We start from the raw sequence: 11,603 nt of genomic DNA, 5'->3' as shown, positions 1-11,603 counted from the left end.
AATCAACGATTCAGTGCGACCGGGGCTTGATGCACGGATCCTTGGTAACGGGCGGCATTTTAATTTCTCATTTGAGAAAGTGTTTCATATTCTTCTGGAAGATTTTTTCCTGTGTATTTTCCACGATTAATGTGTTGAAGAATTATATAAACTGAGCTCTGATACAGAAATAAAGCATATCTCGGTCCATTTCCTTTTCTTTCTTCTTGTACGTGTAAGGAAATGTTTCCTGAAACTTTGGCTACACATTTTTCTTACACCCTGTATGTAACAGTATCAAGTTAGCGAAACTAGGTGAATTGGTTGCAAGAAGGCAGATTCACCTAAATCTTGATGGACATTTAATAATTTCTTTGATCGGAGCAAGGACACTGAAACACTCACTGCAGCTGAACTTGAAGGTACTCATTTGTTACGTTTCGGGAAAAGAATCGCAAGTTATACCTCTAGAAACAACAGCAAAAAAAAAAAAAAAAAAAAGAAAGTACTGCTAAGGCAGGACGATGTTGTGTTTGTCCCAGGAAGAACGACATAAATACGATGGTTAAGAGTGGAAAGTATAGCAGGATTATTTACAACACTAGCAACGTGTCCTTGTACCGTTACTGTATGTAAATTATCATGTATGTCAGATTTCACTATTGATTGGATTATTAACAACGCCTACGTAGTAACAGCACATGAATTTCCACTATTGGTATAGTAATTATTGTGGTAACAGAGGTCAACAATTTCCCTGTATAGTGTTCAAGGGGAAGTGTACGTAGGCACAGCACGATAGGGTTAATGCCTATGAAAATCTTTCTAAGCCTGTACCTGATTAGCTAGACTGTCTGATCAAATTGTCCTACTTGTGGACATTAATATGTGGTACATCCACACTTCGTCTACCAAAAAACAAAAAAAAAACAAAAAGTGTTACGACGATGAATCTCGAATGAATTATTCGAATGGGACGGAAATCGGTAGGTGTGATGTGCATGTACAGACAAACAAATGACTACATTCCATAAAAACTGGATGATTTATTCCTTAGAAAGAACTTCAGAAACTGAGCAAGTCAATAGCATGTTGGGCTAATTCTGACAACTACACAAGCAGTTATTCGGCTTGACATTGAGTGATAGGGTTGTTGGTTGCTCTCCTGAGGCGTATCGTGCCATATTCTGTCCAATTGATGCTTTAGATCGCCAAAATCCCGAGATGGTTGGAGGGTCCTGTCCATAATACTCCAAACGTTCTCTATTGTTGAGAGACACTGCAACCTTACTGACCAAGGTAGGGTCTGGCAGGCACGAAGACCAGTAGAAACTCCAGCAGTGTGCGGGTGGGCACTGTCTTACCGAAACGTAAGCCCAGGATGACTTGTCATGAATGGCAACAAAGTGGGGCGCAGGATATTGCCGACAGAGCGCTGTGCTATTAGGGAGGCGGGTAGACACAGACGACAACCAAAGACGTCCTGCCAGGAAATTAAAAGGCACGTCAAACCATCACCCTGCCCGTCATGCCATAAAACAGGCGACAGTCAAGTAGGTATAACACTATTGGCTGGAACGTCTGCAGACACTTCTTTGGCCTGTAATATCAGTGGTTGGAGTAGAATTGTCTTCAGTGATGAGTCCCGTTTCGAAATAGATCCAGATGACCAGCGAAGACGTGTATGGAGACGCCCTGGACAATGGTGGGTGGCCAATCTGATTGTTGCCGCCAAGGTTGACCCGGCTATCGGGAATGGTGGTCTCAGGTGCAGTTTCTTGCCAAGATCTACCTTGGCCAGCAAGGTTTCCGGTTCCCAGCCCAATTGAGGACATTTGGAGCATTATTGTCAGAGCCTTTCAACCAGCTTTAGAAGATCTAACGCGCCAGCTGGATAGAATTTAGCAAGATATCCTTCAGGAGAACGTTCAACTCTATCAATCAGTGCCACCCCGAATAACAGCCTGCATAAGGACAGGAGGTAAACCAACATGTCACTGACTTGCTAAATTCGTGAAGATCTTTCGATTGAATAAATTATACAATTTTTCTGAAATCGTACTTATTTGTTTTTCTCTACACGTACATCACATTTAGTGATCTCCATCCCATTAGCATAGTTCCTTCGGGGTGCGTCGTTTTTTTGTCTTAGATTATATATTCCTCACTTACTTTTTTTTAAATACTTCTAAGTTATTTGAGATTTGGGCTGGTAAAGAAGCGTCCTTAGTAACAGGGCTAAACTTAAGTGTCATCACTGGTTTTTCAGTAGCAGCATTGTTAGGACACTGCGTCCCTCGTTATTGTGTTGCTATTATTATTTATTTCCACATTTCCGTTTTTATTACTTTTTGTAGTGTTCAAATAATAATTTATAGCGATATAAGTAGTGCAAATTTTCCAAGAACAACAATATTAAAAATAACAATAATAGCAATACGTCATTAGAGAAAGAATATACTGGCCTCTTTGTGTCTTTTACATGCTACCCCAATATAGCTCGTGACAATTCCAATGTTAATTAATAATACATGGTGTAGAAAAAAGGTATGGCCGGACTTTCAGCAAACATTCCTCACACATAAAGAAATAAAATGTGGTATCAGAAATTGAGTCCACCTTGATGCCAAACACCTTGTTATACGGTTATTTCTTTATCCTCCCAAACTAGTTTCGGCGACAAATATCACCATCATCAGTGGTATTTTTAATCTTATTTATTGTATGTTACAGCATGTTTTAAGCAATTATTTTCGCTGTTTGCGACAGATTTTCTGTGCGCTTTCTTCTGTTGCCGTTTTTTACTTAGCGAACATCATGTTATGTTCGTTGGATGGTATGTAGCTGCTTTTGTACACAGAAAAACAAAACTTTCGCACTTTGTTTCTGATCCAGAATATTACGCCATCTTGCTGTTCGCGAACAGCAAGATGACGTAATATACACAGAAAACAAAAATTTCGCACTTTGTTTATGAGCCAGAATATTACGCCATCTTGCTGTTCGCGAACAGCAAGATGGCGTAATGTTCTGGATCAGAAACGAAGTGCGAAAGTTTTGTTTTTCTCTGTATAAAAGCAGCTACATACCATCCAACGAATATGACATGATGTTTGATAAGTAAAAAACGGCAACAGAAAAAAAAGCGCACAGAAAATATGTCGCAAGCAGCTACAATAATTGCTTAAAACGTGCTGTAACATACAGTAAATAAGATTAAAAAAACACACTGATGATGGTGATCTTTGTCACCGAAACTAGTTTGGGAGAATAAAGAAATAAACGTACAACAAGGTGCTTTGTATCAAGGCGGACTCAATTTCTGATATTACTGTTTTTCTATGCAAACACGGACCAAATGGAAGAGTTCCAAGATAAAATTATGGAATAAAATGTGTTACGTGTACTTGAGTCCGGAAACGTTTAATTTTCGTGTTAGAGCTTACACTGAAGAGCCAAAACATTATGAACACTGGCCACCACGAGGATGAATGCCTCCTGGTGGTGTTGCTGCACTTGACGCAGTAAGGAAAGAATGTAAGCGGAAGAGAGATGAATGGGCAGTCAATATAGCGAAGACACCGGCCGCAAACGCGGAAATCCACTGATATAAGCGGTTTTGACAAAGGTCACATTCCTGTGGTGCTGTGGCTGTAGAGGAGAACCTCTGAAGCGGCGAAGCTGGTCGGTTGTTTGCATGCTACTGTCGTGAGCACTTATGGAACGTGGTGAAGGATGGTGGAATAACGCGTAGCTCGTATGGTACTGGACGTTCACGTCTTATCACATAACGTAGAAGTCGAAGGATCCCCCACTTTGTAATCCTTGCTGGCTTCCAACACCCTTCTGGGGTTCTGCCTTACGGCAGGTCTGGTCTTGGTGGAAGCCTCATCAGAGAGGTCCACCGCATGAGCGTCTAGGGAAGTGATTCCAGTGGTCGTTTCCCGTTGCCTCCCACTGATGATGATGAAATGATAATCAGGACAACACAACACCCAGTCCGTGAGCAGAGATAATCTCCGACCCAGCCGTAAATCGAATCCGGGCCCCTTGACGTGACAGACCGCCGCGCTGACCACTCAGCTATCAGGGGGGGACTGAACAATATACAAGCCATTATATTGTCAATATATGACCAGTTACTGCTTCTCTACTGAGAACACAATACTCCCACATCGTCTTTTATAGTGGCGGGTCCGCCTCTCGTGACATCTAGTAGTCAGTTCTGCGTTGGATGATGTCGAGATCATCCGCATCAAAAAAAACTTAGCGTCTCGTAATGTCACTGATAAAAGGTAACAAATACACTACTGGCCATTAAAATTGCTGCACCACGAAGATGGCGTGCTACAGACGCGAAATTTAACCGACAGGAAGAAGATGCTGTGATATGCAAATTTTAGCTTTTCAGAGCATTCACACAAGGGTGGCGCCGGTGGCGACACCTACAACGTGCTGACATGAGGAAAGTTTCCAAACGATTTCTCATACACAAACAGCAGTTGACCACCGTTGCCTGGTGAAACGTACTTGTGATGCCTCGTGCAAGGAGGAGAAATTCGTACCATCACGTTTCCGACTTTGATAAAGGTCGGATTGTATCCTATGGAAATTGCGGTTTATCGTATCGCGACATTGCTGCTCGCGTTGGTCGAGATCTGTTAGCAGAATATGCAATCGGTGGGTTCAGGAGGGTAATACGGAACGCCGTGCTGGATCCCAACGGCCTCGTACCCCTGGCAGTCGCGATGACAGGTATCTTATCAACATGGCTGTAACGGATCGTGCAGCCACGTCTCGATACCTGAGTCAACACATGGGGACGTTTGCAAAACAACACTAATCTGCACGAACAATTCGACGACGTTTGCCGCAGCATGGACAATCAGCTCGGAGACCATGGCTGCGGTTACCCTTGACGCTGCATCACAGACAGGAGTGCCTGCGATGGTATACTCAACGACGAACCTGGGTTATCGAATGGCAAAACGTCGTTTTTTTCGGATGAATCCAGATTCTGTTTACAGGATCATGATGGTCGCATCCGTGTTTGGCGACATCGCGGTGAACGCACACTGGAAGCGTCTATTCGCCATCGCCATACTGGCGTATCACCCGTATGGGGTGCCATTTGTTACACGTCACAGTCAACCCCTGGTCGCATTGACGGCACTTTGAACAGTGGACGTTACATTTCAGATGTGTTACGACCCGTGGCTCTACCTCTCATTCGATCCCTGCGAAACCTTACATTTCAGCAGGATAATACGCGACCGCATGTTGCAGGTCCTGTACAGGCCTTTCTGGATAGAGAAAATGTTCGACTGCCGCCCTAGCCAGCACATTCTCCAGATCTCTCACCATTTGAAAACTTCTGGTCAATGGTGGCCGAGCAACTGGCTCGTCACAATACGCCAGTCACTACTCTTGATGAACTGTGGTATCGTGTTGAAGCTGCATGGGCAGCTGTACCTGTACACGCGATCCAAGCTCTGTTTGACTCAATACCCAGGCGTATCAAGGCCGTTATTACGGCCAGAGGTGGTTGTTCTGGGTACTGATTTCTCAGGATCTATGCACCCAAATTGCCTGAAAATGTAATCACATGTCAGTTCTAGTATAATATATTTGTCCAATGAATAAATACCCTTTTAGCGTCTGCATTTCTTCTTGGTGTAGCAATTTTAATGGCCAGTAGTGTATGTACAAAAAAGATAAGGGTGCACTTTTACGTACCGGTGAGAGTCTCCTGCAGTTGGTGGCGGTCCTGGTCAGGAGCGGCGGGGGCGGTGGAGAGGCAGGTGAGGACGAGGCGGCCCGTGTGGTGAGGCGTCAGCTGGAGGCTGAAGCGCGAGGTGGCGCGGAACAGCGCCTGCTGCTCGCCGTCCGGCTCCTGCGACACGTTGTGCCGCCCCTGGTGCGTCTAAACACACACACATCGTGCCATACCACATGCGGCGAGGTGGACAGCGCATGCCACAAGCCTGCAGAGAAGCTGGAAAGACCGCTGGGAAGGGGGGATGGCAACGGCCCACTACACTGTTTGTTCGCAACGTCCTGACCGAGGACTCCCGTTAATCGAGTCAGCATAAGTTGATACTTGACAGCTGCCATCGAGGTTGCCAGTGTGCAAGAACGGAACGCAAACGGCTGCAGGCAAATACAGCAGCCATCTACAGAGCCTGATCCCCACACACCGCCCCTTACCACGTGGCTGTCGTTGTGTCTGGCATCGGTAGGTGCTGCTTGCTTCCTCCACTGCACTCCCCCCACCTCTGAAAACTCGGTCATGACGTCGTGAACAAAGTACACTTCTCTTCCACAACAAATTTATTTAAAATAATTTGGAAAACTGTGACATGTTTTATAAATTGTACATCTACACAATCAAATCAAAAGTATTCAGACACACCTATACAGGATGGTTCGAAACCAACTGTTCACGCTAGACGGGTGTAATGGTGTAATGCATGCGTCAAAATGAGACTAAAATGTAAAATTCTGTATGAAATTGCTTTATTTCTGGGATATGCAGTGGAGTATGGATCACAAGTACAACACAAAATGAATTCTTCTAAGCACGACCGAGCGAGGTGGGGCAGTGGCTAACACTCTAGACTCGCAGTCGGGAGGACGATGGTTCAAACCCTCGTCCGGCAGTGGGTTTTCCGTGAGTTCCCTAAATCGCTTCACGCAAATTCCGGGATGGTTCCTTTGAAAGACTATGGCCGATTTCTTTCCCCATCCTTCCCTAGTCAGATGCGACCAATAACCTCACTGTTTGGTCCCCTCTCCCCAAACAAAGCATCTAATCTTCTCAGAAAGCAACGACACGAAGTACCACTAGTACGAGCTGTAAGTTTACCCAGAAACATGTTCAAAACGATATCCATATAGACGCAGACAGTGACATTCTGCACATCTTAACGCTCATGGAATGTTGCAGCTCTGTTCATCTCATTCTGCACTCTTCCACAGCTATTTTCATTTCGGGATTGTAATTGTACTACATTCCCAATTGCAATGTACCAATCACGGCCCCGAGGTAGAAGTCCAGGGGGTTAAGGTCAGAGATCTAACGGCCTAAGCAACTGGTACTGCATGATCTACCTTGCCTACTGACTGAAAACTGCAGGTCACCGTCGTGCATAAAACAGAAATTGGTTCCAGTAGCGATTGAGTCATTATGAAGCAGACCACCCAACTCATGTTCCAAAAACTGTGATACACTCCGCCAGTCAGGTGCTGTGGAATAACATGAGGTTCGAGTAACTAATTGCCGACTACACGACACCAAGTGTTCACAGCAAAACGATGTTGACATCCTCTTATTGTCGTTACGCAAGATTTCTCATGCACACAAACGTGCATGTTATGAGGGTTCAGAATACCTGCATGGGTAAAGAGGCTCTCAGCCATAAACAGTTCCCGACGAACGAACAGTGAATCAGAAGCTTGGAATTCGAGTCACCTCTGACAGAAATTCTGAGTAGCTCCTGTACCTTCTGCATCTGAAAAGGGTGGAATTGCTGTCACCGGAGCAGGACTCATGCAATCAATTAAGAAACCGTTACAGTGGCACCTATACGGTGCGTACTTATGGTCGGATCTTCATCTGTCACTTCCAGCATGTTCTCAACACCCATGATGTGATGCCTACCACATATGGTAATAAATCAGAAGTAAAGCAATTTCAGACAAAACTCTGTTTAACATTTTAGTCTTATTTTGATGCATACATAACACTAACGAAGTGTCTACTGTTAGTTTTGAATCACCCTGCATAATACGGAATTGACCATTAGAAGTCACAACAGGCTGCTCCAACAGTATAAAAGAACGTCGAATGTGGTTGGTCACTGGATATCGCCAGAGTAACAAATCCATCACGAGAATTTAAACCCAACTAAAGCTAACTATTGATGATGTGACTGCGAAGTGGAAACGCGAAGAAACAACCACAGCTACACCAAGACAAGGTGAAGGGTGGATGTAAAAAAAGAAAAACAAAAAACGCATAAAATCAGCAGAAGGAATCATTCACGTTAATATCAGAAATCAGGCAAAACAAATCTCCGACATCGTTGCAGCCGGAAAAATATCCCGCAAGAATGGGGCCAACAACAACTGAAGAGAATCGTTCAGAAGTGCAAGCCTTCCGCAAACTGCTGCAGATATCAATGCTGGGCCATCAACAAGTATGAGCATGCGAACCATGCAACGAAACATCATCGATATGGGCTTTCGAAGCCGAAGGCCCACTCGTACACCCTTGATGACTGTACGACACAAAGCTTTACGCCTCTCCTGGGCCCGTCATCACCGACATTGGACTGCTGATGACTGGAAACATGTTGCCTGGTCGGACGAGACTTGTTTCTAATTGTATCGAGCGGATGGAAGCGTACACGTATGAGGACAGCCCCATGAATCCATGGACCCTACATGTCAACAGGGGACTGTTCGAGCTGGAGGAGGCTCTGTAATGCTGGGGGACGAGTGTACAGTTCGAGTTATATGGGATGCCTGATACACCCAAATACGACTCTGACAGGTGATACGTACGTAAGCATCCATTAATGTCCATTGTGCATTCCGACGGACTTGGGCAATTCCAACAGGACAATGCGACTACCCAAAGGTTCAGAATTGCTACAGAGTGGCTCCAGGAACACTTTTCTGGGTTTAAACACTTCCGCTGGCCACCAAACACCCCATACATCAACAGTATTGTGCATATCTGGGATACCTTGCAACGTGCTGTTCAGAAGAGATCTGCACCCTCTCGTTCTCGTGAGGATTTATGGACAGCCCTGCTGTATTCATAGTCTCAGTTCCCTCGAACATTACTTCAGACATTAGTCGAGTCCATGCCACATCATGTTGATGCACTTCTATGTGCTCGCGGGGGCCCTACACGATATTAGGCAGGTGCACCGGTTTCCTTCTCTCTTCAGTGTATATCTCTCTATTAGAATACGTTTGTCTATGTTACCGTGAATGATCGAAATTGGAGAATGTCGACATTCACCGGTGAATGTCAACAGACACCAAATACGTCGCTGAAAGATTGAATATTTCATTACATTGTTCTACATTCGGAGCCTCTCCGGTGTGTGTGGACAATACATTCGGAGCCTCTCCGGTGTGTGTGGACATTCACAGATATGCTCTGGTGGAGGTCCAAAGCAGAAGAGTCAAAAAACAAGCGACTGGCTCTCTCCCGCCAAATCATTTGTCCTGCTCGGAGTCAATCAGCTTTGTGAGTCTTATGCAAGTTTTGATAACGCGAGCAACATTTTCTTAATTTTTTTCCGATGCCCTAATTTATACTAAATGGATACTGCAGTAAATCGTTATCTTTTTCATGACCAGTTAAATGCATTAATTGGGGGTAAACGAGAAGACAATTGTTTTTATTTTTCTCAAGAAAGTATTCGAAAATACTTTCAGAAGTGGTTTCTGCTAAAATTAAATGCAACACATCTTTGGATTACAGACGATTAAAGCGTTTTGATGTTTTCAAAATTAATGATCAAGAGAAGTTAATTGTACCATTAAAACCAGGGGAAAAGAATATACAGTATTATGTTACCAATGAAGAATTGTACAGTATACTATATGAAATTCACATCAGAATAGCCCACGGAGGAAGAACACGTATGCTTAAAGAGTAGCAAGTTAAATACAAAAATATTACATATGAAGTTGTAATGTTGTATTTAAATTTATGCAAACAATGTCCAATGAAACACAGTGCACCTAAGAAAGATATTGTTGAGAAGCCAATGGTTAGTTCTGAATTAAACTCAAGATGTCAAGTTGATCTGATTGATCTGCAAACAGAAATGGCGAATATAAGTTCATAATGGTGTATCAAGATCATTTAACTAAGTTTGTCCAGCTACGACCTTTGAAAACTAAAAGTGCTGAAGAAGTAGCGCATCGCGTTCTTTCAATATTTTTAACATTTGTGCACCAGAAATTGCAATCAGATAATGGCAGAGAATTTAGTAATCAAGTCATATCCGAAATATGCGCTATATGGAAAGAGTTAAAATAGTTCATGGAAAGCCTCGTCACAGCCAGACACAAGGCGCAGTTGAAAGGGCCAGTCAGGATATACAGAATATGCTAACTGCATGGATGAACGATAACGATACAAATAGATGGTCAGATGGTTTATCCTTAGTCAGTTGGCCAAGAACGCTACATACCACGAAGGAATACACCAAAGTCCTTATGAAGCCTTGTTTGGCGTTAAGCGTAGTCTTTTTTGCCTGGCGAAGAAATCGCAAATATTGAAACTGAAGAGCAACTCGAAGAAATTGCCAATACTTTTGAAACCGAAGAACAGCTTGAAGAAACTGTTAATGCTTATAAAAAAATTTGAGCGGTGGTCATACCGAAAACCATATTCGAAAGAAAAATATTGAAGAGGACGTACAACCTACAACGTCTTCACATCAAATTCTGTCTGAAAAACACGAGTTGATTTCTACAAAAAGAGCGGCCGCGAAAGAAAATCTTCTACTGCAAGCAACAAAGATGTTACGAACCTCACAAAAACAATTTCCTCCTGCTGAAATTGGTGATAATGTACGAATACAAGTTCCTGATGTCGACCGTGGTCGTACAGATAGCCGAAATGTGTAAGCGGTTGTTGTTGGAATAGAAGGCTCCGACTTCTATAAACTGACTAATAAAAATGGTACCCTTAAGCAGCTTTACACAACTAATCAGTTCGTAATTTGTAAAGAAAAGTTACTTTCCATAGATGAGATTTCTTTTCAAGAAATGTCGCTGAGAGAAGCAGCTGCAGCTAATTCGAGAAGCGGGGGACAAGGCTATACACGCTGTCATTGCAAAAGGAGGTGTTCCACAAATAAATGCAGTTGTAAAAGCAAGGGACTTTAGTGCAGTGTCATAATAGTTTAAGTTGTAGCAATAAATAAGATTTTAATCACATAAGTAAGTAATTTTTTATAACTATTATTTTCTTTTCTCATGCAGAATGTACTGTGTATTTTAAATTCTTGGTCATTCCTTTCAGAAAGAGAGGCGAAAAAGCTACATCACCCTTGCGACGTTTTATAGCGACTGAATTACGGAGAAGAAAATATAAATCTACAACATGTTCAACATTCACCATTAGTGCATGGTGAATGTCAACATTTACCGGTGTAAGTCAGAAATAAGGGTATTTAGCAAATATTTCGGACCTACACTAAGCGACTATGTGAATGTTGACATTCGCCGGTAAAAGTCGACATTCTCCAGATTTCGGTATTTCACTCTAACACCTATACCAGTTTCTTTGGTGCTTCAGTGTATCTCCATTATGAATCGCATCCTGTGTTATTTGTAGTAGGAATTCATCAATTCAATCACAAAACTGGTCTGGTATTCCCTCCGCACGAATTTTTCAGTACACGACAGTATCTAACTATGTCAGCCACCTTCCTAAAGCCATGCAAATCGGCATCAACGTGGTTACCGATATTTACTACCTCCTGGGTCTGCTGAAAGCACAAAGGGAACTCGGTTTCACACGATCGTTGTCTGCGGTAATTCCTCTTGAGCACATTTTCTGTTTACGGAAACTTCTAGTTGACAATAGAATA

Source organism: Schistocerca cancellata, chromosome 7, assembly GCF_023864275.1.
Source record: "Schistocerca cancellata isolate TAMUIC-IGC-003103 chromosome 7, iqSchCanc2.1, whole genome shotgun sequence".
NCBI lineage: Eukaryota > Metazoa > Arthropoda > Insecta > Orthoptera > Acrididae > Schistocerca > Schistocerca cancellata.
Note: the sequence above shows the minus strand (reverse complement) of the source record.